General features: G+C 39.8%; 1 protein-coding gene across 1 annotated transcript in view; it reads left to right on the top strand.

Annotated features, from left to right (window-relative positions):
- Positions 1-25,998, top strand: part of BAHCC1 (BAH domain and coiled-coil containing 1) — a 1,784,093-nt gene that overhangs the window by 369,952 nt on the left and 1,388,143 nt on the right. The window lies entirely within an intron of this gene.

Genomic DNA, 25,998 nt, shown 5'->3' with positions numbered 1-25,998 from the left:
AGGCCTTCTGTGTTAGCCTGTACTTCAGATAAGTAGATACCAAACAGGAGAGGTCCCAGGACTGAACCCTGTGGTACTCCACTTGTCACTGGTTTGAAGTCAGATTTGGAGTCTGCAACTTTTACAGTGTGGGTTCTGTCATTGAGCCAGTTGGCAACCCATGTTGTGACATAGGGATTTATACCTAGTTTAGTGAGTTTAGCTGTAATTCCAGAATGGGGGATGGTGTCGAAAGCCTTGGCGAGGTCATGATAGGCTGTGTGAACCACCTTACCCTCATCTACGGCTTTGATGACTGCCTCAATGAAGTCAACCAGGTTCAGGAGGCAAGATCTGCCTTTCACAAACCCGAACTGGGTAGGGTCCAGAGTTTGGAGGTTACCAATGTCTTTGTTTATGAATTCCATGATAATTGATACAGTAGATAAATAATAGCAGAGTAGAAAATCAAATGTGAATTAATTTTAGTGGTAAATATGTGAAGGAAGCAACAGAGGATCAAAGTAGAAAGTAATGCATGTGAGAAGGGAGTTAGGTTATTTGTCCATTGGTAAAGCACTTACAGTCAGATTTTTGATGAGGGTATCTTTGTAGTTGAGCTTTGCAACTGTAGAAAGATGAGAATTCTTTAAGGTGAAGGGGGAGGGATTTGGCGAAGGAAGGCTGAAAAATCTGAGAGATTCCTTGAATCAGCTTATCTCTCTCGCTCTCATCATACCTTTAATGACCGCTGCAGCAGGAGGTCCGAACACTAACTTTCTAGCCAAATGAGAATTCAAAATTTCAGCTTTAGCATCAACTAAGCAAACCTCCACATAACTATTACAGTGGCAGCAGTAGCCCCAGAAGTGGCAAGCACATTTCAAACAGTAGTTAGCCACTTCAGACATGAGAACAGGAAACATATGCCATCATATCCCGCATGTTCTCAAAAGACGAAAGCATAAACTTTAACATATATAAGCCTGAAAGGTGTGAATTCTGAAAGTAAGTGTTGCATAATAATAATAATATACTTTTCCCCCATATCTAGCAAAAGCTTTTCCATCCTTATCAGAAGGAGAGGGATTGGTATTAACCACATATTTAGCAGCAGCTGAGTTCACTAAAGTAATAGCTGATGGGTCTGATTGAAATGAGACAAGTGCACTAGATTGCCTGACAAGTATACCAATTGATATCTAAGAAAAAGATTACACAGGCAAACCGTTCAGTAAAACTTGTTAGAAGGATACAGCCAAACAAGAGTCTTCACTGTGTAATACCTTAAATTTCCTATAGTGGAGACCCATGGAATATATGCAAATGACCCTTTAAGGACATATCAGTGTTTCAGCTACTTTACTTTTTAAGACTTTCTGAGAACATTTAGACCAATAAAGATAAACCTACTAGCACTGGCATGCCATGCAAGAATATTATTTTTTTACGCACACATATACTTATGTGTTTGTATGTGTTTAAAAAGCAGGGGGCAGGTATCTTCCATGTTAGAAGTTCAGGGAGTGAAGCCCCACAAACCTCCTGTAGTGGAGGCCATTGGGATATATGAAAAATACCCCTTAAGAACATACCAGTGTTTCAGCTATACTGCTTCTGAATACCCATAACATTTTACTTTGTGTCTTTATGGGTACATTTTGGCCAATAAAGCCAAACCCCACTAGTTGTAGATATTCCATGGATGGACGGATATCTGTGTGTGTGTGTGTGTGTGTGTGTGTGTGTGTGTGTGTGTGTGTGTGTGTGTGTGTGTGTGTGTGTGTGTGTGTCTGAGTGTGTGTAAATAGCAGGGGTGTGGGTAAAATCTTCCATGTCACAAGTGCAGGAAGTGAAGCCCCACTTCAAAAAATGCTTTACTTCTGCTACAAGTTTTGACGTTTATTGTTTTGAATTCACACAATGTGGTATTCACATATTTTGGCACATGTATACAAGCATGTCATGCAGGCTTTTCTTTCCTCCATTAAGCAATTATATAAAGAGTGGCTCCTGATCACTGAAATATTATCTTTTATTTTACTCAGAACAATAATTAATTTTTCAACAGTAAATACTTCCAACATTAATGCAAACCAACTTATTTTAACCTGTGTTACCTATCTTTCGCAGTGCACAACTGATCTGTGCTTAATGAGCTACAATGAGAATAATCATTTTCCTAGGTACCAATTTATTAGAAGCCTAAGACATCACCATTATCCAAATGCCAGAGGGTCATCAGAAGATCTCTTCCATGATGTCTGCCAAAACCAAAGGTACACTTTGCCAAAAAGTTAGCAATTGCAGCCATACCCAAAAAATGTATGCCAATTTTATTCTGCCTTGCTTCCATGTCTCTTTCTGTGAAACTGCAAAAATCCAACAAAGTGAATGGTGTCCAATGTATTCACTTAGTTCCACACACATAACATTTTTTGTACCATTTCACTCACTGGTAATAATTAGGTATTTAATACATGGCTGTTTGGGGTTTATAAATGCACTGCATGCACATTTTGGTGTGTTTTGTTAGGTTCTTTCTAGCCAGGTCTTGTATAACTCTGCTTCTGAACTTTTTCTTTCTAGATGTACAAGTCTTGTTCACACTACATATCTCATTATACTAGTTTAAAATGGAGTAGCTGTGAGTGTGGGGTAGTAAACTAGTTATACAACACACCACAATTTTTTTCACAGCTATTTCTTGAGAATTGTCTGTTTCATATTAGTACTCTGTCTCAGCAAAGAAAGAATGCCCTGCAGTTTTACAAAATTAAAAGCTCCCACCCCATTTTACCTTTACATGTTTGAAAGTCAAATGGTCGTACATGCACATCCGCGACCCAGATATGCGAATTCTGTAACGCCGAATTCCCAAAATGTCATAAAATAATCAATTTTGACATTTCCAAATGCACCACCACTGAAACAAGTGCTACCATGGGTCAAAAATGGGATGACATTTCGTAATACGGCACTTCGGTTTTCGCGATTTTGGAATTTTGCAGATTACAGTTCACGGCAGCGGGTTCGAAGATTTGACCTTCGAACATGTAAAGGTAAACCTCCCACCCCACCCATGGCACTCTTCTGGCATATATATTTGCAGGTTACTTGAATGTGTTGTATTCACTTTTAGTACTCTCTAATATTAATTAATGTAACATCAGAAGTGACTCAGTAAAGATGAGACATAGAGCCCCAGAGAGACATACAGTGAGAACATTAGGAATGTCATGAGTTATCTCATGCACAAAAATGAATTGCTTGGGAGGACTGGCTCTCTACATTATCTGTAAAGAAAAATGGCTGTTATGGATTGCCATAGTATCTACGTTTGTACACGTTATTCATGTTACTGAAGCTTATAAGGAAATAGACAAGAGACAAGAAAAGTTTTGCTATGATAGTCTCATAGATTATTCTATACTTTGTGTGCTTTTTGTTTTTTTAAACTGTTTTGGTTTTTATATTTGCAAACCAATAGCCAAAGGTCCATTTTCCCAGAAATAAGTGGGGCATGAAGTGCTTTCAGTGGCAGATCTATGAGATGGCATACAGACTGCATGCCCTCTTTTAGATTCAAAGTTTGTACTTGGAGTACTGAGACTTCCCACACTACATGCTATTGATTTATCAGGCCAGGTAAAATCTCCCCCCTTTGGCAAACATTGCATCTTCCACAGGCTTTGTACCTGAGAAAAAGGATTTTAATTATATTCTCTCATTAATTTATGTTTTACACCCGCGGTGGTGGTGCTGCGGTAGGGTTGTCGCTTCACAGTAAGACGCTGTCCGGTTCGATACTCAGCTAGAGCGTCTTCTGCGTGGAGACATGCGTGAATGGGCGTACCTTCTTTGAAGGTTGTGCGTCAGGGCTGGTAACTCGGCATGTAAAAATCAACTACCAATCATTAGCGGACCTGAGTTCCGCTGTGGCGACCCCTAACCAGGAAAAAGCCGAAAGACACAACATTAAGTTATGTTTTACAGTACATTTATATGCAACTAAATGTTTAAGGCTTCTTAGGTCTGCTGTTGATGAACTCAGCAAACTGGTTTACTGTATGAAATGTTACACAACCAGCCATGACTCACTACTTCATTTTGGATGCACTAAAATAAAATGTGAATATACATATTCTCTCTGATAAACTGTGTAATTCTTTCCACTGGTAACCTAATTGTACTGTGTCTTACTTATAATTCTGGAGCTGTCTTTGCTCCTTGATCTTTAGTACACACTACCATGAGTTTTTTTGATGGTCTGTTGTGCCTTCACCTGACTGATAAGCAGATCAACAGACCAGAGTATCTGAGTTCATCAAATTTTGCCCTCGTGGCTACCTACCATCAGGCCAACTATTGATTCAACAATGCCAATTAATTCCACCACACCAAGGATTTTACCCCCACATGAGGTGAGAGCTGTCGGGAGGGGGGGGCATCACTCAGAGAGCCATGAGCATACTTTGTGGTCTGATCAGTATCTTGCCAATGAGATCATTTAGATAGTCTAAGCCACCCCTTTACGTTGGGAGGGGGCATGTAAAGCATGTCATTTTGGGGTCCACATTGCTCTCTCCTTGTAGATGTGAGCTTCTACATACTTGTAAGGAATGCTACCGTCTGTTGGTGGTTTGATTAGCCTATCGCCTACTCTCAGCCCTCCCATCTGCATCGCTGAGCCCTCTGTGGCAGAGTGTGTGTATGTGTGTGTGGCTGACTCTGCCTTCCCTCCCTCAAAAAATGAGCCCACACATCTTCCCTTCCACAGCTGTCAAGTGCCAGAGTTGCTAGTCAAACATGGGCTGCCTAGGTCATAATTAGGACTTTATCATTGTACACCCTCAGCACTGGCTCCTAAAACATAACAGCATTTTCCTCCAGCTCCATCAAGCTTTACTTTTCTGCCAGGGGCCAATCCCCTGAACCTTCTTGAGATTGTGGTGGGGGCTGCATCCCATTACCTGATATAATCAGTTACAAGACTGCTATATATCAGAAAAGATGAAAACAGTTCCAGTTTGCAGCACTGTCTTAGCAATCCTTAGATTGGACAGTTGTGTATGATGAAACCAGATATGAGCAGGTTTTTCGAGGTGTCTGGCAGCCAACATATGAATAAGTTAGATGGAAGGATGTAGTTCATGTGAACAGTCACTGTATGTTTTTGACTAACTGTGATACTGAATTTCTGTGATGGAGTTTGTGGTCTGCTATATTAACTTCTTTCATTGGTGAAATAAGGAATAAATCACAGAGTAAAAAATAAATAAATAAACATAAGTAGCTAGAAGGTCATTTGCAAATTATAGAATACTGGGTCCCCTTCATTAAGAGAAGAAGGGGGACATTCTAAAGCTGCTTATTGGTGACTTTAGAGGCATACGTCTAAACTGTACAGATTTTCGCAGAATGTCCAGATTTTTGCCTTATATTTTTGGTTTGTTCCTAATAAAAACTGTGTTTTTTTGACAAATCGCTGGGATGATTTAAGGATTAAAGTCAATAAGTAATGATAATCATTTGAGTTTCAGACTTCATACCCTTCATAAAATGTATGATAATGCAAATCATGTTATTCTAGCAATGTTCTAAGTTTATAAGAGCGATATTTAAAGTGTCACTGTTTTTGAGCCTTTGTCCCCCATTTGGTACGGCTTTGTCCAGATTTGTTGTAGTAAGAGGCTGACAGGTATGTTTAGAAGTCTTTGTTACTCTGAGTCATACTCTCAGCTGTCCAAATTTTTGCCTCAAAATTTTGCTCTGCTCTTCATAAAATTTTTGGTTTTCTGGCAAATCACTGGAATGATCTGAGGAATTAAATTAGTAAATAATGTCTTAAATTTGAGTTTCAGACTTTATATCCTTTAGAAAATGTATTGTAATACATACCCTGTTATTCCAGCAACTTTCTAAGTTTATAAGAGTAATATTTAAAATTTCTCTCTATTTTGGGGCCTTTGCACCCCCATTATGTCAGTCAGCCTTTGTCCAGATTTCTAGGGCAAAGAGGTTGACAGGTATGCTCTGGGTGGGGGGTGAAGGCACAGATGGTGAATACTATTAATCACATGGAAAGTTCCACTTCAAAGTCCATAATGAATGGCACAGTGGAACATACTGGTTGGTTCAGCTGTTCCAGATACAGCTATCCTTACGTGGGATATCTCTGACACTGGGTCATTTGGATGAAGATTTTTAAAATGATGCTGTATGAGCCCACCTGCATAGGTACAGCATGACAGAGTGCACTGATCTGATGACAGTGTTTATAGCAACAGATAGTTTACATCAGCACTTAGGAATTCAAAAGGAAATCCAATACAGTAATTGATCATAGAATCTTTTGAAAGCTTGTATACTTGGGTCTATATCACTTCAATGAAATGACAGTTCAGCGAACGGCATTTCTTCAGAAGTACAATTCATCGAAATCTGCTCCTTTGGGGAGCTGTGCCCCCCCCCCCCACTAATTATATGTACCAACTTCGAGATCGCATTACAGTGGGGAAAGGGCAAATTTCCCGATCCTCACTGTACTGTGATCTCAGTATGAACAGTTCAACAAACGGCATGTTCAGTGTAAGTGAACCGAAAATGCCGTTCGCCGAACTGAATTTTCGCTGAAGTAATATATACTTGTATAATTATAAAAGACACAGTGTGAGGAGAATCATAAAGTCCTCTACTTGCTAATTTCATGTGTTCTTGCAGGCCTTTTGTTCTTCTCTCAGATTTTTCAAGACTATACTTCTGACTTTACTAAGCTTTACTACCCTCCTACCTCCGCCTCACGGCTTCCTGGCTTACTCAAGCTAGAGACATGTACCTTACCCATAACAATGTGGCCTAGTGACTGTTACAAAACAAAGCAAAGCAAGGGAAATTAAGTGAAATGCAACACTTACAACTCCATGGGGGACTACATTTAGAAAGGATGATGCCACAGATGCAAAAGATTGTGTGCTCACTTCCATATCAACATGGGACAATGCCATTTGATTCTAAACCTTGAATTCTTATTTATTTATTTATTTATATTTGTTGACCGGGAGTGTCCGACTGGACGTAGGTCCATTTTCAGCGGAGGCCCGGGGAGAAAAGCTCCACAGTTAAAATAAACAGACAGTAGTTACATTGGATAACATAGCGATTAACAATTTACATAGCAATTACTTACAACATATTTACAGATGAAGAACACAGTACATCAGTAGACAACTAGAATCTTTATCTGTGAAGTACATAACAGACATTAACAAATGTTAAAATAAGAAGTTCCTGCTGTATACGTACTAGGCTTATGAGCATCTGAGCTTGCTATAATCAAGGTAGTTAGTGGAGTGGAAAGAAAGGTAGTGGTTGGATGGGGTGGGTGATATTAGAGTGGGAGTTGCAAGGGCATAGCCAGCATGTTTTTAGGTGCGCTTTTAGTAAAGTTTTGAAGTGGGTGCATGATTGTACGGAGGTAATTGTGGGTGGGAGGGAGTTCCATAATTTGGCTATAGTGCAAGAGAATAGTGCTTCACCAGCAGAGTTATTGGCTTTAGTGATCTGCAAGTGAATTCTTGGATTAAAGTACTGCAATGTTCCTCTTTAGCAAGGGAATTGTTAACTTTGTTGGTGTTTAGAATGAGTAAGTCTTCGAAACAAAAAACAGTGACACAGTAGCTTACCCACCCAGCGAATTAACTCAGCCTGTGCAGGAATGTTTCTTAGTGATTATGTTGAACTTCTAATTCCTGTACCACACCAACCCCTTCAGACGTTTGATCAGCACAAAGATATTGTAATGGTTTAACAGACAGACTGAGGATGAAAGGGGATGCCCTTAGTCTGTGTGGCATCTAATACTTTTAGAATTTCATATTTATTTGCATTTGCAAAGAACAGAATTAGGGTCTATATCAGAAGATCGAAGTTTCAAAACTTCGAATCTGATATGGTCAACACCAGATGATCGAAGTCTTGAAACTTTGAATCTTTTAACAGAGATCTCCGTACAGCACAGAAAGGGAAGATTTCCCTTTTCTGCACTGTAGTGCAATCTCAGAGTTGGTATATTTAAGTAGCGTTTAAATAGTTTGTTTTTGTAGGTTGTTGTGTTTTATTACATTTTCGATGTTTCAAGACTGCTATTATATGGTGTCGACTGTATCAGATTTGATAATGTAATATAGACCCACAAAATTACAGTAGTAATGATAGCCTCCTCTAAGACTCATATTTTACTATATGTTTATGGTGTAGAATACTGTTTGGGCACAGATTCTGAAACTGTATTGACACGTTTGTAACATAATGTTTGTTATTTGATTTTGACCCCATGTCTACTGACCATCAGTCCTCCCTAAAGTGAACTTGAGCTCATTCACTCACCATACTAGATGTCCCCAGTACACAAGCAAGAGCTTTTTAGAGGTGCAGTCATATAGGGAGCCATCGGAGTGGTTTGTGCCTTTGATGACATCCTAGCTATGCCTCAATACATCCCCTGGGTAGGGGATGTGTACACCATATAACTGGAAGACCACTGTAATTACTCCATGTAAGAGTAGATTCTCATGCACCTGTGAGCAAGGCAACCACATACATGGCTTCATAGCTGAACACCTGTCTCAGGACTGTCCCTTGTATCCCCACCCCATCCTCTTAGGGACTGTCGCATTAGACAGCCCCAGTCTGCCCCCTTCTCCAATGGACTGGCATGCCTATCCTCCCTATTCCTGCTCCAAATGACAGTCAAGCCGCTAATCAGTCATAGGTCTCTTGGGTTATTGTCAGGGTTTGTCCACTTACACCAAAGGTGTTGGCTCATATGGGACTGGTTTAAGTGAAGGGATCCATTATCCACACCCTCTGCTCCTTCATAGCACAGAGAGAGAGAGACAGAAAGAGAAATGAATGAGATAGTCAGATGGTACATGTCCAGAAGCAGTTGTTACAGGAGCAAAACATTGCCTAAATTGGGTCTTGTACTGTTCTTACAGTGGCAGTCACAGAAATGTCACAGTTTGGAAGAAAAGAGACTAAGGGAAGGCTTCACAACTTATAGTATTGTATAATTATCAAATGATATGTTAATCTTATGTCGCACAATTCTTTTTTTTTTTTTAAAGACATGCTTCATATTAAGGATACAGCTGAAAGCTTCATCTTTGGAAATAACTAATTACAAACATCCAATATCCACCAAATAGGAAACCTTAAAGGGGACCATTTAACACAGACTGCTGTCCATGTATATGTTTTTATTTATAATGGTGCTATAAAAGAGGACATTTTGGATAAACTGCTGTTCCTCCAAATCCTTGCAAGCATAACGGGCCTCAAAGTGTTGTACCTTACAAACCAATTCTGATGGCTGGAACTCCACATGTGTAGACAGAGTAGTGCTATTAACATCCATGTTGAAGTATGCGCATAAACTGTGTGAAGCTGTGAAGATGTCTCTAATTACATTAGAAACCGCCATTAATGATTTCAGTAAGCAGACGATTTGTTGCTTCTTTGTTGATAACCCAGTGCAGCTTATTAGCCACATTGCTTCTCTTTCTTCTTCTTCTGTTTTTTTTTTTTTATAAGTGGGTCTTACCTTTCAACAAATGAAAATTGAAAGGATTAAAGCCAAAGACTGAAAATGTACATTTGGAAGAAAGATTAGCCCATACGTTTTGGAGGGCATTTGGAAGAAAGATTAGTCCATACATTTTGGAGGGCATGTTAAGTGCAGTGCACCTAAGTGGTTTGTCATCTTGGTCATGATTTTGTCACAGAACAAGTTTATTACTACCAATTTGATGTACAGTTGTTTTTCTTTCCTACAAAAGGACTCCCTGGTCATGTTATGATAGTCTGTTAAACATACTGATCATAAGGTAGTAAGAAAGTTAGATTTATAATGAAACATTGAGGACCCAAAACATCACAAATTAAATATCTAAAACCAGTAGTAACACATCACTACAAGGTTGCAGTATAAAACATCACATAAATTAAGTGTGCATCACTGTTGCAGGCAGTTGTGCTCCCACTTACTGAACAAAGGGGTTTGGCTCCCACATCACCACTCTATAACTATGTCCAAGGTTGCACAAATGTAGAAAAAAAAAGAAAGATAATAATGACCTTTTCCTTCACCCCAAGATGTCTGATGTCAGAGACAGCACTAATCTAAAAGGTGATGCAATTGTGACATCCCCATTCTGGGCCAGTAATCATGGAGCCTAAGCCCTCATCACTGTCATTGGAGAGGGATGCTCACTTGGAACAAAAATGGATACACCCAGTATTTCCAGATGCAGCTCTCTGCATCAAGTAGAATTTCCCTTAAGAGCACACAGGGAACACACTCAGTTCAGGGTCTGAGTTTTCCCATCTGTTCAAATCCCCAATAAGACTCCCCATTGGCACAGCTGTAGGGTTGAGTCCTCAGCCAAGTGTCCGAGCTAAGTCCTGCAGCACCCTCTATGTGAAACCAGTGCTTCCTGTCGCTGCTCCAAGTAGCTCACACACACACACTTTGAGATCTGATTTTCACACAAACACTAACACACGAGAAAGACTGGCACAGATTTTCTAGCTATTCCCCCTTCTGCCCAGACTATAAGATAGTTAAACTGCCACCAGACACCCCGAAGCCAGCTACTCTAAGGCTCTTACAAGGGTACCCAATTATGCTGAGTGAAATTAATATTGATACAAATGATAGTGTTTGGCCAATGCAGTAAAACTTCCAGGAGTGGCCACAGTGTCACCAAGTAGATATACATCCTCTCAAAGTATAAAATATTCTCTAAAAGACCAGCCACAATGAAAAGTTTAAATATATTTAATTGTTTGTGTCTTTCGGCTTTTCCCGGTTAGGGGTCGCCACAGCGGAACTCTGGTCCACTAATGATTGGCAGTAGATTTTTACGTGCCGAGTTGCCGGCCCTGACGCACAGCCTTCAACAAAGGTACACCCATTCACGCATGTCTCCACACAGAAGATGCTCTAGCTGAGAATCGAACAGGACAATGTCTTACTGTGAGGCGACAATGCTACCGCAGCACCACCACCGCAGTTCTTCACAGCTATAGCATTAAGTATCAGACATATTCAAGTTCATAAACTACATAAATGTGTACAAATAGCAGCTTCTGCATTAAATTTACAGTAGACATCCTGAAGAGTGAGCACACCCAGTCTTAAGATAGACGGGGAGAACATTTTCAACTGAAAACATGCAAAAGTTTATTTATTAATGAGGTAAAACCACTAATAAATAATAAAAGAACATGAAAATACTAAATATCTATTTACAATGAACACCAGAGTTTCAGTCACAGGTAATATTAAAATAACACAGGTGGACAGGTTCACATACTTACAGAAAGACAAAACCTAACTAATCTCACTATATTTTCCTGACTAATCTGAAGAATTATTTTCCCCTGGTTACTTACTAGAGCAAGGCAAGATGAAGTAGGTGAGGTTACAAAAACAGGCTGCTATGAGACTTCAATATCTTCTAGTATTAAACATTTTTAGTGATGGATTACAAATTGACATCACATATATCTGGTCATCTGACTTCTGGTTCCCATGGTTCCCATGCTTCCCCCCTTGGCTAGAAGCTGCCAGGGTTTAGCACATATGTGTCAGTAATACACAAGCACACAGCCTTGCTAAGATCTGCTGCAGCTCCTGGAAGTAATAAAACAATTTCAAACCTCCACACTTCCAGAGTAGCAATTAGTTCACCTCAATGACAATGCAGGAAACTTCCTATTACAGACTTTTTATTTCTGGCTCCATTGAGAACTGTAATATACAATCTTTTTGGCCTAAGCCAGGTAATTTAATTTCAAACTATTTTCAGAGTTTGATATTAACCTCTTCTCTTCCAGTATCCTCTTTTAAAACATGTACATTTAAACAGTTACAATAATGCATGTATATTTCTTTTTCTGTCAAGAAGGGCACACTGTTGGTACATTTTTTTACACAAGCACCTTTACAAATACGTTTTTCAACACAAGCAACTGTACAAATCAGTTTGATATACAAATGACATATAATTCTTTACAAAATTCCAAATAGCTGTGCTGGCATACACATCCACTGCCCTACTTCTCCTGGCATAGCTGGCAATACCTCACATCATCACAGCAATAAAGCACTGCATATACAAGAGTTCACAATTCTAGAACCATACTGCTGTCTATCATGAGACTCAAACTCTGCCTTTAGTAATAGCTCCTCCAGGTTTGATTTTTAACTGTTCATGTTGAAATATACTAACATCTCCCCTGATAATTAAGCTGTTAGCTAAGGTAGAGTGGTGCTTACTTTTTGATACTTGTGTCGTTTCCCATAGGAAACAAACTCAAACTTAAGTGATTGCTCCACTACAGTCTACATTGTTGGTACAAGCCATGGTGTACGAGTCGATTACCCAAATGTCAATTATCAGAAATGTCAATTGTCAGAACCAGCTTTTCAAAGTTTTTGAGTAGGAAAAATCATAAAGTCTGAATATGTAAACATTATACTTATTTGCTTGAGCATGTATTTTGAGCTTGTAGACAGCCCGTGTGTGAAAAATATTGTTTACTGCCCATTGGAATCGCTGAAGGGTTGAAAAGTGTATTCCTGCAGGCAGAGAAAAACAAGATTTTAGATGTTTTTTATCCGGTTCAATTATATGTATGATTATCTGAACAGTTTGTTTATCTGTACTACCCTAGGTCCCAATTAGTTTGGATAATCAACTCTCTACTCTAAGTGACTTTACATTGCTTTGTATTTCTCATATTATGTACACCTATGCAAGTTATACTGCTGCAAGTTCTGATGCATTCACATAAAACAATGAAATTATTCTAGCTGAGTATAGTTGTACTTGCTCAGATTTGCTTTAAGTATAAACCTACAGCAACACACAATGTCCAAGCTGATGTATAAGTTATTCATGTTCAAATCTTTTCTACATTGAGGTTTGCTTAATTTTGCTTTCATACCACTCAACTGTCCACATTTTCGCAGAATGTCCAGATTTTTGCATCTTATTTTCGGTCTGTTCCTCATGAAATTTGTGGTTTTCTGTCAAATAATTGAGGACTGACATCATTAAATAATGACACACATTTAGGTTTCAGACTTCATATCCTTCAGAAAATGGACGTAAATACAAAACCTGTCATTATAGCAACTTTCTAAGTTTATAAAGGAAATATGTAAAATTTGTCCCTGATTTTGAACTTTTGTCACCCATTATTTTTAGCTTTGTCCAGATTTCTTGCAGAAGTTGAAAGCTAAGATTGTGTTTGATTTTGTATCTGTATAATACTTGTGCTTCAGCGCCCAAGGTTGTGGTCAAAATGGGTCTTTGCACCAGTTCACTTAACCCAGTAAACAAACAAAATAAAAATAAAATAAACAAGTAAATATGTGTCAGTTCAAGATTTGAAAAATGGGACATGGCAAAACAAGTGTTTACATAGCCAGCAGTGAGGTGTTTTAAACAAACAAAAGTGAATTGTTTTGTCTTTTCATATGGATATCTAGGCAACACCTTTCTTAATTCTGTTTCTTAGTGTTATAGCTAATCCTATGCAACAAACAGAAAAAGGGATTAACTGCATACGAATTCTGGAATGTTCTTATCCTCATTGATATGCTAACTCACCACAAAACTGAAATAAGTAAATTTGGTATCATAGGTTGTTATTCTCTGCAGTACTTGTGTCCTCTGCATCACTATGACTGGTTTGATTTTTTGTACTTAATTATTCCCCAAAGTGGTCTTGTGGCTTTTGCCAAGCTGTTGTGATCTTATTTTCTAGTGAAAACTCTTCTTTCTTTCTTTCTCCATGTACTCTGTGTCCTCATAAAATTAAGTAACAGGTCAAATTTCTGTGGTCTTGTCTCTCCATTCCTTTGGAATGGAATTATGCGATTTTGTGCTTTCTTAGACTGTACCTAGCTTATTTATTTACTTATATTTGTCTTTGTTTACTGGGAAAGTCTGACTGGATAATACCCATTTTCAGCAGAGGCATGGGAAGAAAAGCTCCATTTGCTTACACTGCATTATAATACGTTCCAGTTAAACACAAAGTAGTTACATTTCTATTTGTACTGATACACAAACAGTAGTTACATTTATATATTCTAAGATTTTTATAAAGGTGGAAGTTACTAAACAGAAAGGCCATGTGCAACTTAGTGGATTGTACATGCAGAAGCTATGTATAAAAATTGTTTAGTCATTTCAGTAAGAGGTTGAGAATATTATGCTTAAGGAGATTATTTGGATAGTATTGTACAATGAAAAAGTTTTAATCCTCTGATGAGCATGTACAGGTCCAGGAGTGGATAAGACGTTGTTTAAGCAGTGGTTTAAAACTACTGAGTTTGTCAGGGAGTTTATTTTCATGGGGATTCTATTCCAGAGTTTAGCAACATATTGGCAGTAGAGCGAGTCTCCTGCAATATTATTTGACTTATTTGTAAGTAATAAGAATTTTTTAATAGAGCAGAGATCCCTTGCTGGACAGTAGGGCATTAATAAGCTTTATGGTGCAGGGCATTTTTCTGAATGATACATGAGTTTGTGGGCTGTAGTTAGTTGTGAATATATTAGGTAGCTGTGTAATTCAAGCCAATTTAATTGCTTTAAGCTATGACAATGGTGGGTCCTGTGAGGGAGACTGGTGGCAAATTTAGCTATTTTATTGTAGCAGCAGGCAAGTTTCTTTCCTTAAGTATTGTTTAAGTTTATTAGGACAAGAGGATCGTATAAAAGAGTTGGCAATAAGAAGGTGGTAGTAAGAGTTGTTCTTGCAGTATCTGCAAGGAATCCATTGATCCTATAAAGACAGCCTAGTTTCTGGTGTGTAGATTTAATGGTGTGCAGCATATGCTGGTCATATTTGAGACTGTCATCTATTAGAATGTCTAGAAGTTTACTGTGAGTTACAGTTTCAATTACAGCATTATTTGCTGACTTTATGGTAAAACATTGCTTTTGACTTTGGGAACTTTTAAGGTAAACATTATTAACTTAGTTTTCTTGTGGTTGAGTAGGAGGTTTGATTCTTTCAGCCAGGTTTCTACAAAAAAAGATTTTTAGGTAATGTCTTGGAGCTTATTTATTGTTGAGGCTGCACATGTTAAATTTTGAGTCATCTGCATACTGAACTAAACTATCATGGTGAGCAAGGGTCATTAATAAATATATTAAATAGGAGAGGACCCAGGATAGAGACCTGAAGAACACCTGTGTTAACTGGTTGAAGATGAGTAGGTTTGTTGACATTTAATTGCTTGTTGCCTTCCAGATAGGTGACTATGAAACCACAACAAGGAGTACTGTGAAAGTCCAATTAAAGAGAGTCGAGTGAGCAGTTGCTGGTGTGAGACAGTATCAAATGCCTTTGAAAAGTCTAAAAACATGGCGGACACAAGCAGATCATTGTTTCTATGTTGGTTTATTATACTGGAAGAATGTAGTACTGCAGTAGTGGTGCTGTGCTGGGGCCTAAATCCATGTTGTGTTTCTGAGAGCAGGTTATTTGAGGTTAGGTGTTGTTTCAGCTGCATATGGATGCATTAATATTTTGGAAATAGAGAGAGAATCACTATTGGTCTGTAGTTATTAAATTCTGTAGATGTGCCGACTTTGTGCAGTGATATGATGTAGGATTTTTTCCACACTGATGGGACATATCTTTCCGCTATGGACCTATTAATTAGTATTGACACAGGGAAGGCTATGACTTCTACATCCAATTTTAGGTAGTCTGACGGTAGTTGGTCTACAGCTACGGAAGTAGTTTTTAGTTTATGGAGCAACTTCTTTATGAGTGAGGTAGGTACCGGACTAAAAGTGAAGAGCTGTGGGTGTTTTTGGTTGGACAGGGATAGAGGGGGGCAGATGTATTAGTCTCTAACAAAAAGAATATTGATCGTGTAAAGCAGTAATTAAACTGGGGTGGGTCTGTCATATTCTCTGTTTTTGGAGAGGGAGTGATGATCTTACCAGGGTGGAGCGGTTTATTTAGTGATGACCAAAAAAGTTTTAGGTTGTTTTTAAGTTTGTCTTGTAGGCTGGTGTAGTATGTTTGCTTATCCTGTTTAACGCTGAATTTTGCAAGTTTTCTAAGATGTCTAAATTGCTAGAAGGCATTTTGAGTTCTATTTTTATACCATTTTTTTCCAAGCTTTATCCCTATTTATCAAGATTTTTTTGTTTGTTTCTTTTGTCAGCCATGGTGTACAGTTGGACTTTACTATTTTATTATGTACTGCTGCTAGATTATTTAAGGTCTGTAAGAATATGTTATTAAAGTGTTCTACAGCAGTATCTAGTGGCATTGTTCTAAGTATATTCCAGTTACACTGTTTTAGTGTTTAACTGAAAATATCTTTGCTGAAATTGGTTGTATTTCATATTTGATTATAGATAATATGTTTATCTAGGTTATGGTGAGTTCTAATGGCATATGCTGGTATGTGGTTACATATGCTGTTTGAGAGGCAGTCTACTTTTGTCAGTTTTTCTGGTTTGTTTGTAAGAATCAAGTCTTATGTTGACTGTCTCCCTGAAGGTTTGTTGATTCTAGTAGGTGTGGTTATCAATTGTCTGAAATTGTACAGGTTTATGGATTCAGGGGGGGGGGTGGAATTTATGAGTTGCCAGTCGATATTTAAGTTTAATGGTTAATTTGTTGGGGTATCCAATACAGGATGCTTTCAGCAGTATTAATGTTATTCTCTGGTGGTATGTAAGTTGCTATTAAGCATACGGGTTCTTCCTATTGTTGATTTTAGGAGTGCTGTTAGAAGTTCAACATTGTTAAATTTGGGTATTTCCTGTGGAAGTAAGGTGATGGTTTGGGGATTTTTATAGATGATTGCTACACCACCCTGCATGTTTGTTTTTTCCGTTATGTCTGAATATATTGTATCCTTGGGGGGAGGGGGGGTGATCTCATTATCCTTTATTTCTTTTTTTAACCAGGTTTCAGCAGCTACGACTACATCAGGTGTATGTGGCAAGGTAGGCATGTATGTCATGGGTTTTAATGCACATACTTCTTAGGGTCCATACTTAATAAGGTGAGTTTGGATTATGTTTTTTGTTGAGATGTATTAGATGAATGGTTTATATTGGGGGTGGAAGTAATGGTTTTATGATCAGTGGGACCCGGGCTGGGGTGAATATCTTCACTAATTTTTTAAACTGATATTTTACAGAGAGAAAAGTGTGGCCAGTTATATTTTTGTCTTGGTATGATATTTGATTGTAAGTTTGGATACTTGGTTTTGAGATATTTATAGATAAATACATCGGATATGATTGGTTTGTAGAGACAGGGTGCTATGTAGAAAGACAGGCTGGGTAGATATTGATATTTTTTGTGAGGACTGGTTGAAGTCCTAAGTATTTGAAGGAAAAGTGCTAAGGGAAAACACTTTGTGATAATGGAGAAAAGTTTTTGTTTGGGTTGAGATGCCCTTTAAAGAACTCAGAAAAGGTCATACTACTATCTAAAACAGTGCTTACCTGGTCACACTTCCTACTACCACTTCACGAAAAGATCAATATGTATTTGATCTTTCTTATAATTAGACCACACAAAATGCATAGAAGGGGTATTGCACACTTCTTGCTGTCTTTAAGGGGCAGTTTACAATATCTCTGTAATCAAAAACTGAAAAATATATATATATATCTCACTCCGGCTCTCTCTATATGTACATATAGATAATGTGTACTATTTATAGTACCTTTAGTAATATGTTCAGTCCTAATGTCTCTGTGGTACTATTAAGTAGTATTTGTTAATTTTTATTTTGTTCTAATTCAAAGTGATTTAAATGTGGTAGACGTACTGTTATAATTTTATTTTTTGGTTGAACCCTCCCTTTCCACAATGTACTCTCTGTCCCCATAGGATGAGATTGTAATATCCTACACTCTCATGCAGAATCTTCTTTCTGTTCAGTTAGAATGTCAGTATTCAGAATTACTGCTTAATTTCAGAATATCTGGTCAGAATGCCAGTAACTATTTGCCAGTGACACCCCCTGGTTTGTGTTCTTTATTGTTATTTGAACATGCTGCAATGAGCCCTTTCTTGTTTTATGCAAAACAATTCTTAATTTATATATATTTTCATAGCTAGAAATCAGCATTTTTGGCATTCCAGTTTCAGCTGGATTCTGAAATTACACAGTGAAAGATGTGTAAATCACAGATACAAAATGGAAGGAAGGTGACCATGAGTGACAGTACCTAATAAAAGAAATATGAATCCCCAGATATTCAACAGTATTATGACCCCGGTAGAAGAAAAGAAAGAAAGGCTGTAAGCACCTTCCTACATGGATTTTCTCCTGAGCCAAATTCTTTAAGATGCAATTACTAATGTGATATAAGAGCCTGGGAGACAAATTCTTAAGTAAATTATCTTGATAATTTATCCAGACTTGGCATAACATGCACTGAAGAAGCTGACTAGTTTAGAAATGCCACAAAAGGGAAGAAAGGCTAACATTTACATGTGACTGTATATGGAGCTTTTTGTAGTAAGGAAATGAACTCTGAAAAAAAGAAAGTATAGCTGTCTAAGTAAACTTGCCATAGCAATAGATGTCTGAATGATCACTGGGGTCTATATCACATTATCGAAATTCCAAAATGTCGATCACCATAAGCTCGACCTTGGAATCTCGAACTGTGATATACTCGAATGCTCAGAACAGCAAATTTTTTCCAAGGGAAAAAATTTGCTGTTCCGAGAATACACACACACAGCACAAGCACACCAAAATACATAATCCACACATACACACTTCACAGAACCCTACACTAAACCATACATACACTACTAGCTATCCACTTACCTTAATCCAACCCTAACCCTAAGGTCCCTAACCCTACGGTCCCTAACTAACGCACACTCACCTTACCCGCTCCCTAACCCTAAGGTCTTTAACTAACGCACACTCACCTTACCCACTCCTTAACCCTAAGGTCCCTAACTATCGCACACTCACCTTACCCACTCCCTAACCCTAAGGTCCCTAACTATCGCACACTCACCTTACCCGCTCCCTAACCCTAAGGTCCCTATCGCACGCTCACCTTACCCCGCTCCCTAACCCTAAGGTCCCTAACTATCGCACACTCACCTTACCATCTCCCTATCCCTAAGGTCCCTAACTATCACACACTCAGCTTACCTCGGTCTATTCGCACACTTACCTTAACCCGGTCTGTCACTTTCGCACCGCAGTCGAGGAAATAGCGAAGCCGCAGAAATGGCCCACCGAATACTTTCCCTAGGAAAGTATTCGGTGTTCTGCAGCTTCGCTATTTCAAGCGTTCACTAAATTGGGGTCGATATTATAACATTCGAAGTTTTAAGACTTCAATGTTGTAATATAGACCCGATCACTGCTGCAGTAGCCTTAGCTATATAGGTTATATTGTGCCAAGGATATAACAACCGTTCATATACCAAAGCTTCAGGACACCTTCAACAGGCTCAAACAGTTAGACAGCTATGTAAAATCTCTTTCAAAAACACTTCAAAAACATTTTGACATAAGAATGCCTTGAAAGGGGTAGATCCATGAGCAGACATGCTGAAATGGATGATAAATGAGCTTTGATGGAGGAGTAAGAAATGCCAAAAAATTGTAAAACCAGAGAAACACTAGCCCTGAATGGGTGCTGGTTACTAAGTAGTAAACCTTTTCAGTTTAGTAATATATGGTTTTCTAGTAGCAGGCTTTCTTGCTTCCATTAATACCTGTTGCATGTCCTCAGTAAGCAGATGCCTAAGGGAATTAATACCTTATCATCCAGGCAGTCAGTTGAAATTGATTGTGGTCAAGGTGTATCTTACGTTTCTGTTCTTGTGTGAGTAAATGCATTCTGTAAGAAAGCTTGGGTAATTGCCCCTGGCCATTTCCAAAAGAAGAGAGAACCACTGATGCCTGGGCCAGAAGGGGATCAGAACAATGATGTTGGGGGATTCCTTCTGAATCTTCAGATATACCCATAAGTGGAAAAGGAGGAAAGCATACAGGAGCATTCCTGTCCAAGGAAAAGAAAAAGCATTTGTCTTTTCAGGCCTTCTTGCATGGAGTCCTGGAACAGAAGTTTGCCAGATGATTGTTCAGAGAGCATGCAAAAAGACCCAGGTAACTCAATTTCACTTAGTGGCTTGGATGCCTGAAGTAGCTGGCCAGGAATAAAGGGAGTGAGTGGTTGCTGCTAGTTTGCCCATTTGGCGGGAGAGGGGGCAGATTTGAGGGAACACTAGGTGTTACACCCATGAAGCAAGAGCCAATGAGCATGTGCTACCATCGAGCATTCACAAGTAACTAAGCAAACAGAAGCATGCTCCCTGCAGGAATAAGTATGTGGCAAGTGTCAGAGAGGTGCTGTGGGGAATGGGGTGCTCCACTAGGGGAGGAGTAGGCCATTCCACAGGACTAAAAAGGATACCCACTCCCTATCACCCGACTCTCACCACTGGGCAATGAATTAGCCAGGTGGGTTAGCTGGGCAGGAGGAAATGGGCCTCAAAGCTCTCATCTAGCCCAGGAATACCAGGCTCTCACCTCAAGGAATGACAGGCTGACTGGGTGCAGAAACAGGAGCCATTGGGCTAGTGCTGTGCAATTAAAAATGAAGAGGAAAAAAGAGAAGAAGAATGTTGTGACCTAATCAGCATTTAGAAAAAAAGAAGAGAACACAGTGCTCTCTGTGCAGAGAGTGGAATACTACCTCCAGTAAAACTGCTACTTTACTGAACTGTAGGAGACTGAATCAGTCTATGAATGAAGTCCACTGACTAACTGTATTAATGGCAAATTACTAAGACTTTTATAGCAAGTGTGATTTTATTGTCAACATGTAAAGTAAAAGCATAAATGTGTTGGATTATAGTATGAGTTGCATATCTGTAACAATCTAGTCTCAGTCTTGAATTAACTTACTCTAGAAGTGCATTATTGAGGTTGAGAGTAGGATGCCATGTTTTAATCAAGGAATGTTCCTGTGGGTTGCTTTAGATGGCATTTAGGCAACAAATGTCCACATATAAGAGTAGAGACTTGCTTATATGGAATCCGTTTAGTGAGGGAGAGTAAAATACAATGCATCCCAGTACTCAGACTATTGGTTATCTTCCAAAATTCAGTCCCCTCTTACTGGAGAAGCTCTGTTTTTGTGTTCCTCATTTAGACACATGCTGCACAGAAGAAAAAAAGGACCATACTGCTGTTTACCACCCCAGGGATTTACTTTGTCAAGGAAGGAGTTAACTTGATGGGTCTCACAATGAAGCTGGACCTTGAGTTTCTACAGTCACTACAGTTGTGTAAGTTGAACTTACAATAATGGTAGATGATCACGTGACCACTGCTGCAGTAGCTGTAGATATATGGGTTATATCCTGTCAAGGATGTAACAGACAGACAGCTTCCAAAGCTTCATGGCATGTTTCATGTGCCCATACTGTCAGGCATCTCAAGCTGAGATGACTAAAAGATAAGTTTGGGTGCAAAGTCCTTCAGGGTATTCCTGCCAGCAGAGAGAGAGAGAGGCTGAGCCCTGAAAGGACAATGCTAGGAACAAAATGTAAATGTTCATACCCTGGCATAAAAAACACACCAGAAAACAAGAGAGATGGATGGGGCGGGGAGTGGTTACTGCAGCAGTGATCATTAGAACATCTACTGTTATGGTACGTTCACCTTACACAACTGTACTGTGTTCATCATATTGATATATGCTACTGTAGCATTAGCTATATAGGTGCATTGCCTTAGCTAACTACATTTGGGAGGTGGAAGGAGAAGAGTCCAGGAGCCCCCGGAGAATGGTTGTAGCAAAGCTTGATCTGGACCAAGAAAAGGAAACAAACTTATAGTGCTTATGTACAGAGGACCAAGTAGCAGCTTCTAGAATATTTCTAGAATCCATCCCATTCCAAAAAGCCATAGATGAAACCAAGGCCCTGGTAGAGGGGCCCTTGACCCTACCTGGAATAGATTTATCATGGTGAGTATAACAAAGGGTGATATCCTTAAACAACCATTTGGAAATAGCCTGTTTTAACATTGGTTATCCCTTCTTCTTCTTACCTTCAAAAGAAATACACACTCGATCTAAAGAGCTGAAAGATTTAGTTCTGTCAGGATAGTACAAGAGTTGTTTGTGGACATCCAAGGTATGGATACATCCTCCCTCATTTTTAGGTCCAGTAAAGAAAATGGGGAGATGGATATTTTGGCTTAAAGTAAACTTGGATACCTCTTTAGGTATAAAAGAAGGATTAGTTCTCAAAGAAACCTTGTCCCTATGGAAAATGATATATGGTTGACTCATCATAACAGTTTGCAGCTCGGGTACTCTTCTTGTGCAGGTCAGAGCAATCAGTAAAAATTATTACCATGTAAAAACCTCAAGTCAGCCACATTATCTTGTTCAATTGGTATCCGCCCCTGGCCATTTCCAAAAAGAAGGAAAAACCACTGATGTTCATCATGCATACAGCTGCAGTCATTACAGATGGGTTATCCTGCCGTCAGGCGGGTCCTCGGTCGGCCGAATTCCAAAGTCTAGGTCCGGCGTCGGTTGTCGTCGCTTCTTCCCTGACATCAGTGTGGCAGAGGTATAAAAGAGGCAGCCGACGCCATTTTCCCCAGTCTTTCTTGCCACCCGGTGCCCGAAGCAGAAGCAGTTCGCAAGTGCCGGTCGGCCAGCTCCTGAGATTTACGAAAGTATTTCAGCCGAAGTCTTCTTGAAAGCTAAGTACCCCGTTGGGGAAACTTTTCTTGCCTCAGACCGATGTCAGACAAAGTTAATAATTGCATTTCTTGTGGGAAGCAAATACCGCATAAGGATTTCCACTCTTTCTGTATACCTTGCTTAGGCCCAGACCACGACATCTCGGCCTGCCGTTTTTGTGCTAGATTCAACAAGCGCACTATTAAGCGCCGGGCGGAGTTCGCCCTTCACTATTTTGGCAAAAAAATTAATTATATTGAGCAAAAGACGCAAAGATAAGGACCGACATTCAAGGTCCGCCTCATCTACTGAGACCACGCTAAGGCCGACTACCGGTTCTCCGGTACTCAGCGAGGCGCCTACGCAGCCCCTGAGTACCGATGACACTACATTACCGGTGTCTTCAGTACCCGAGGTCGCAGGCTCCTCTGTCCCCATTCCTACTACAGATACCGACGCCACTCTTGGCGGGGAAACTCAGAATTTAGACAGGCCTGTTATTTCTCAAGGCGTCTTCAGGCCTTCCTCCTTCTCTATTAAAGCCTTCACTAAATCTAAAGCAGCCATGAAAACCAAAAAACAGGGCCCTCAGACCCCCTCTCAAGGCCCCATGCCTAAAAAACAGATGCTTAAAATGGCTGAGGATTTGATTTCTCTTATTAGGGGTTCTCAACCCCCCCTCTGACAAAAGGCCCAGATTAGAGGAAGACTACCCTTCCTCAGATCAAGCTTCTATTACCTCAGAACTTTCTGAGGACCAGGATTATGCCTATTCCCCATTTGAAGACTCTAATGCAGAGAAGTCTATTCCCTCGGTCTCCCCCCCTGAGGGCTACTCTTTTGGGGAAACCCTGCATACATTGAGAGAACACTTTCACTGGGAAGGCCAAGATTACTCAGATTCCAAGAAAAGGCTCAGGGAATTTCTTCGGCTCCCACAGCATAGGCCCCTGGCTATCCCTCCTGTTTTAGATATATTGGATGATGTGTACACAGAAGCCAGCCTTAATCCAGATTCTTTGCCTCCAGCTCCTGTTAAACCAGACAGGTATTACCGGGTTCCTGATTCTCACCAGTTCCTATATAAAAGCCATACTGCTGACCCAGAAACTATTTCACAGGGTCCCAAGGGAATTAAGGCCTCTACTGCTAAAAACCCATTACCTTCAGAGAGAGATTCCAGAGCTTTAGAAAGGTGGGGGAAAAAGGTGTATACCTCGGCCACTTTAAACATGAGGGCATTAAACTGTCAGTTCCATATGTTACAGTATCAGCAGTTTTTGATATCTCAGCTGAAAAGCAAAATGACACAACCAGAACAACCAGATTTAAAAGAGTTGCAGGATTTGTTACATGGTGCAGAGCAAGTGGGTAAACATACCTTGCAGTGTTGTTTTGATGCTTTAGAGGCCTCATGTAGAGCTGCTGTTACGGGGTCTGTTATACGTAGACATGCTTGGCTCAAAGAGCAAACCTTACCAGATCATGTCAAAGCTAAATTATTAGATGCACCCCCTCAAAAAGATGTATTGTTTGGTGTTAAAGCTGAGGAGGTACTAAAGAAAATGGAGGAAAAAGCGAAATCAATGCAAACAGTGAAAGATTTCCTGCAGGTGCAACCTCCACGTTTCAGCAGAAACTGGCCTTCAAAAAATTGGTCCTTTCCAGCCACGGACAGACCTCAAAGGGGCAGATACAGATGCCCAAGGGGTAGAGGGCAACCTCAAGGATCTTTCAGAGCCAGACAGTGGCAAGCACCAACCCCAAGAGGTGGAGAAGATAGATCACAGTCTTTTAGAAAATAGACACAATGACTTCCACCTACACCTGCCAAGCAAAGCTTTAATGGCAGCACCTTTGGGCGGAAAACTGGCATTATTCTCAAAGAATTGGCATATTATTACAAAAGACAAATGGATTCTGGACATTATAGACAGTGGCTACAGGTTTCACTTTCACACTCTTCCAAAAATGAGAGGCATGCCAAACCTGCCACAAAATCAAAGGGCAGAGGCACAAAAACAAATTTCAGCTCTCATGGACATGAAAGCGATTCAAGAGGTACCTGCAAAAGAACAAGGTCAAGGGTTTTATTCCAGACTATTCCTGGTACCAAGGGGCAAAGAATATAAAACCTCCAAGGAAACCACCAGTCCCTGCTTGGGACCTCAACTTCGTATTGGAAAAGCTGACCCTTCCTCCCTTCAAGCCAGCTTCTTCAACAGAACTACAATACTTGTCATGGAAAACAGCCTGTCTACTGGCTATCACCTCAGCACGCAGGGTTTTGTAGCTACAGGCCCTCATGGCTGTGCAACCATTCATCATTTTCCATCAGGACAGAGTTTCCTTATGAACCAATCCTTCCTTTATGCCAAAGGTAGTCTCCAATGTAGCTTTGAATCAGACTATCCACTTACCTACCTTTTATCCTAATCCACAAAACAAAGGGGAAAGACTACTGCATTCTTTGGCCATTCACAGACAACTTCGTTACTATTTGGACAGGACAAAGCCATTCAGGAAATCCGAGCAACTCTTTGTGTCCTATGCTACAGGTGCTCAAGGAAAGGCTATTTCCAAACAGACAATTTCAAAATGGATAGCCCACTGCATACGCTTTTGTTACTCATTTCATGGAAAAACTGTGCCTGCATGCATCAGATCCCACTCCACCAGAGCCACAGCTACCTCTGCAGCCTTCCTCAGGGGGATACCTACCAAGGACATTTTGGAAGCAGCCACTTGGAGTTCAGTGCACACTCTCTCCAAGCACTATCACCTTCCACTATTCTCTAAATCTAGAGCGGGTTTTGCCACAGCAGTCCTGCAGGGCATCCTCGCTCCTCTTAGTTCCACTTAGTGCCTACCACCCCTACTTAGCTTTGGGATTCTTACCATCTGTAATGACTGCAGCTGTATGCACGATGAACATAGTACAGTTTTGTACCTACCATAAATATAGATGTTCGAGTGCTCATACAGCTGCAGTCCAGGTTACCCCCCCTCCATCCCCTCTTAGGACAAGCCTTAGGACAAACACCTTATCATACAACCTATTTGGGGTATTCTCTTATGGTGTATTTGCTTGCAACTACTGTTTTTTGATTATTTTATATTGCATGTTTGCATAACTTTATGTTTTGCCTTCCTTCTGGGGGCACCTGACATCTGGGGCAAGAAAAACTGAAGAAAATGGTGTCGGCTGCCT

The sequence above is a fragment of the Protopterus annectens genome, chromosome 10.part0 (assembly GCF_019279795.1).
Source record: "Protopterus annectens isolate FY-2018-M chromosome 10.part0, PAN1.0, whole genome shotgun sequence".
In the NCBI taxonomy this organism is placed as follows: domain Eukaryota; kingdom Metazoa; phylum Chordata; order Ceratodontiformes; family Protopteridae; genus Protopterus; species Protopterus annectens.
Note: the sequence above shows the minus strand (reverse complement) of the source record. Positions and strands in the feature narration are given on the sequence as shown.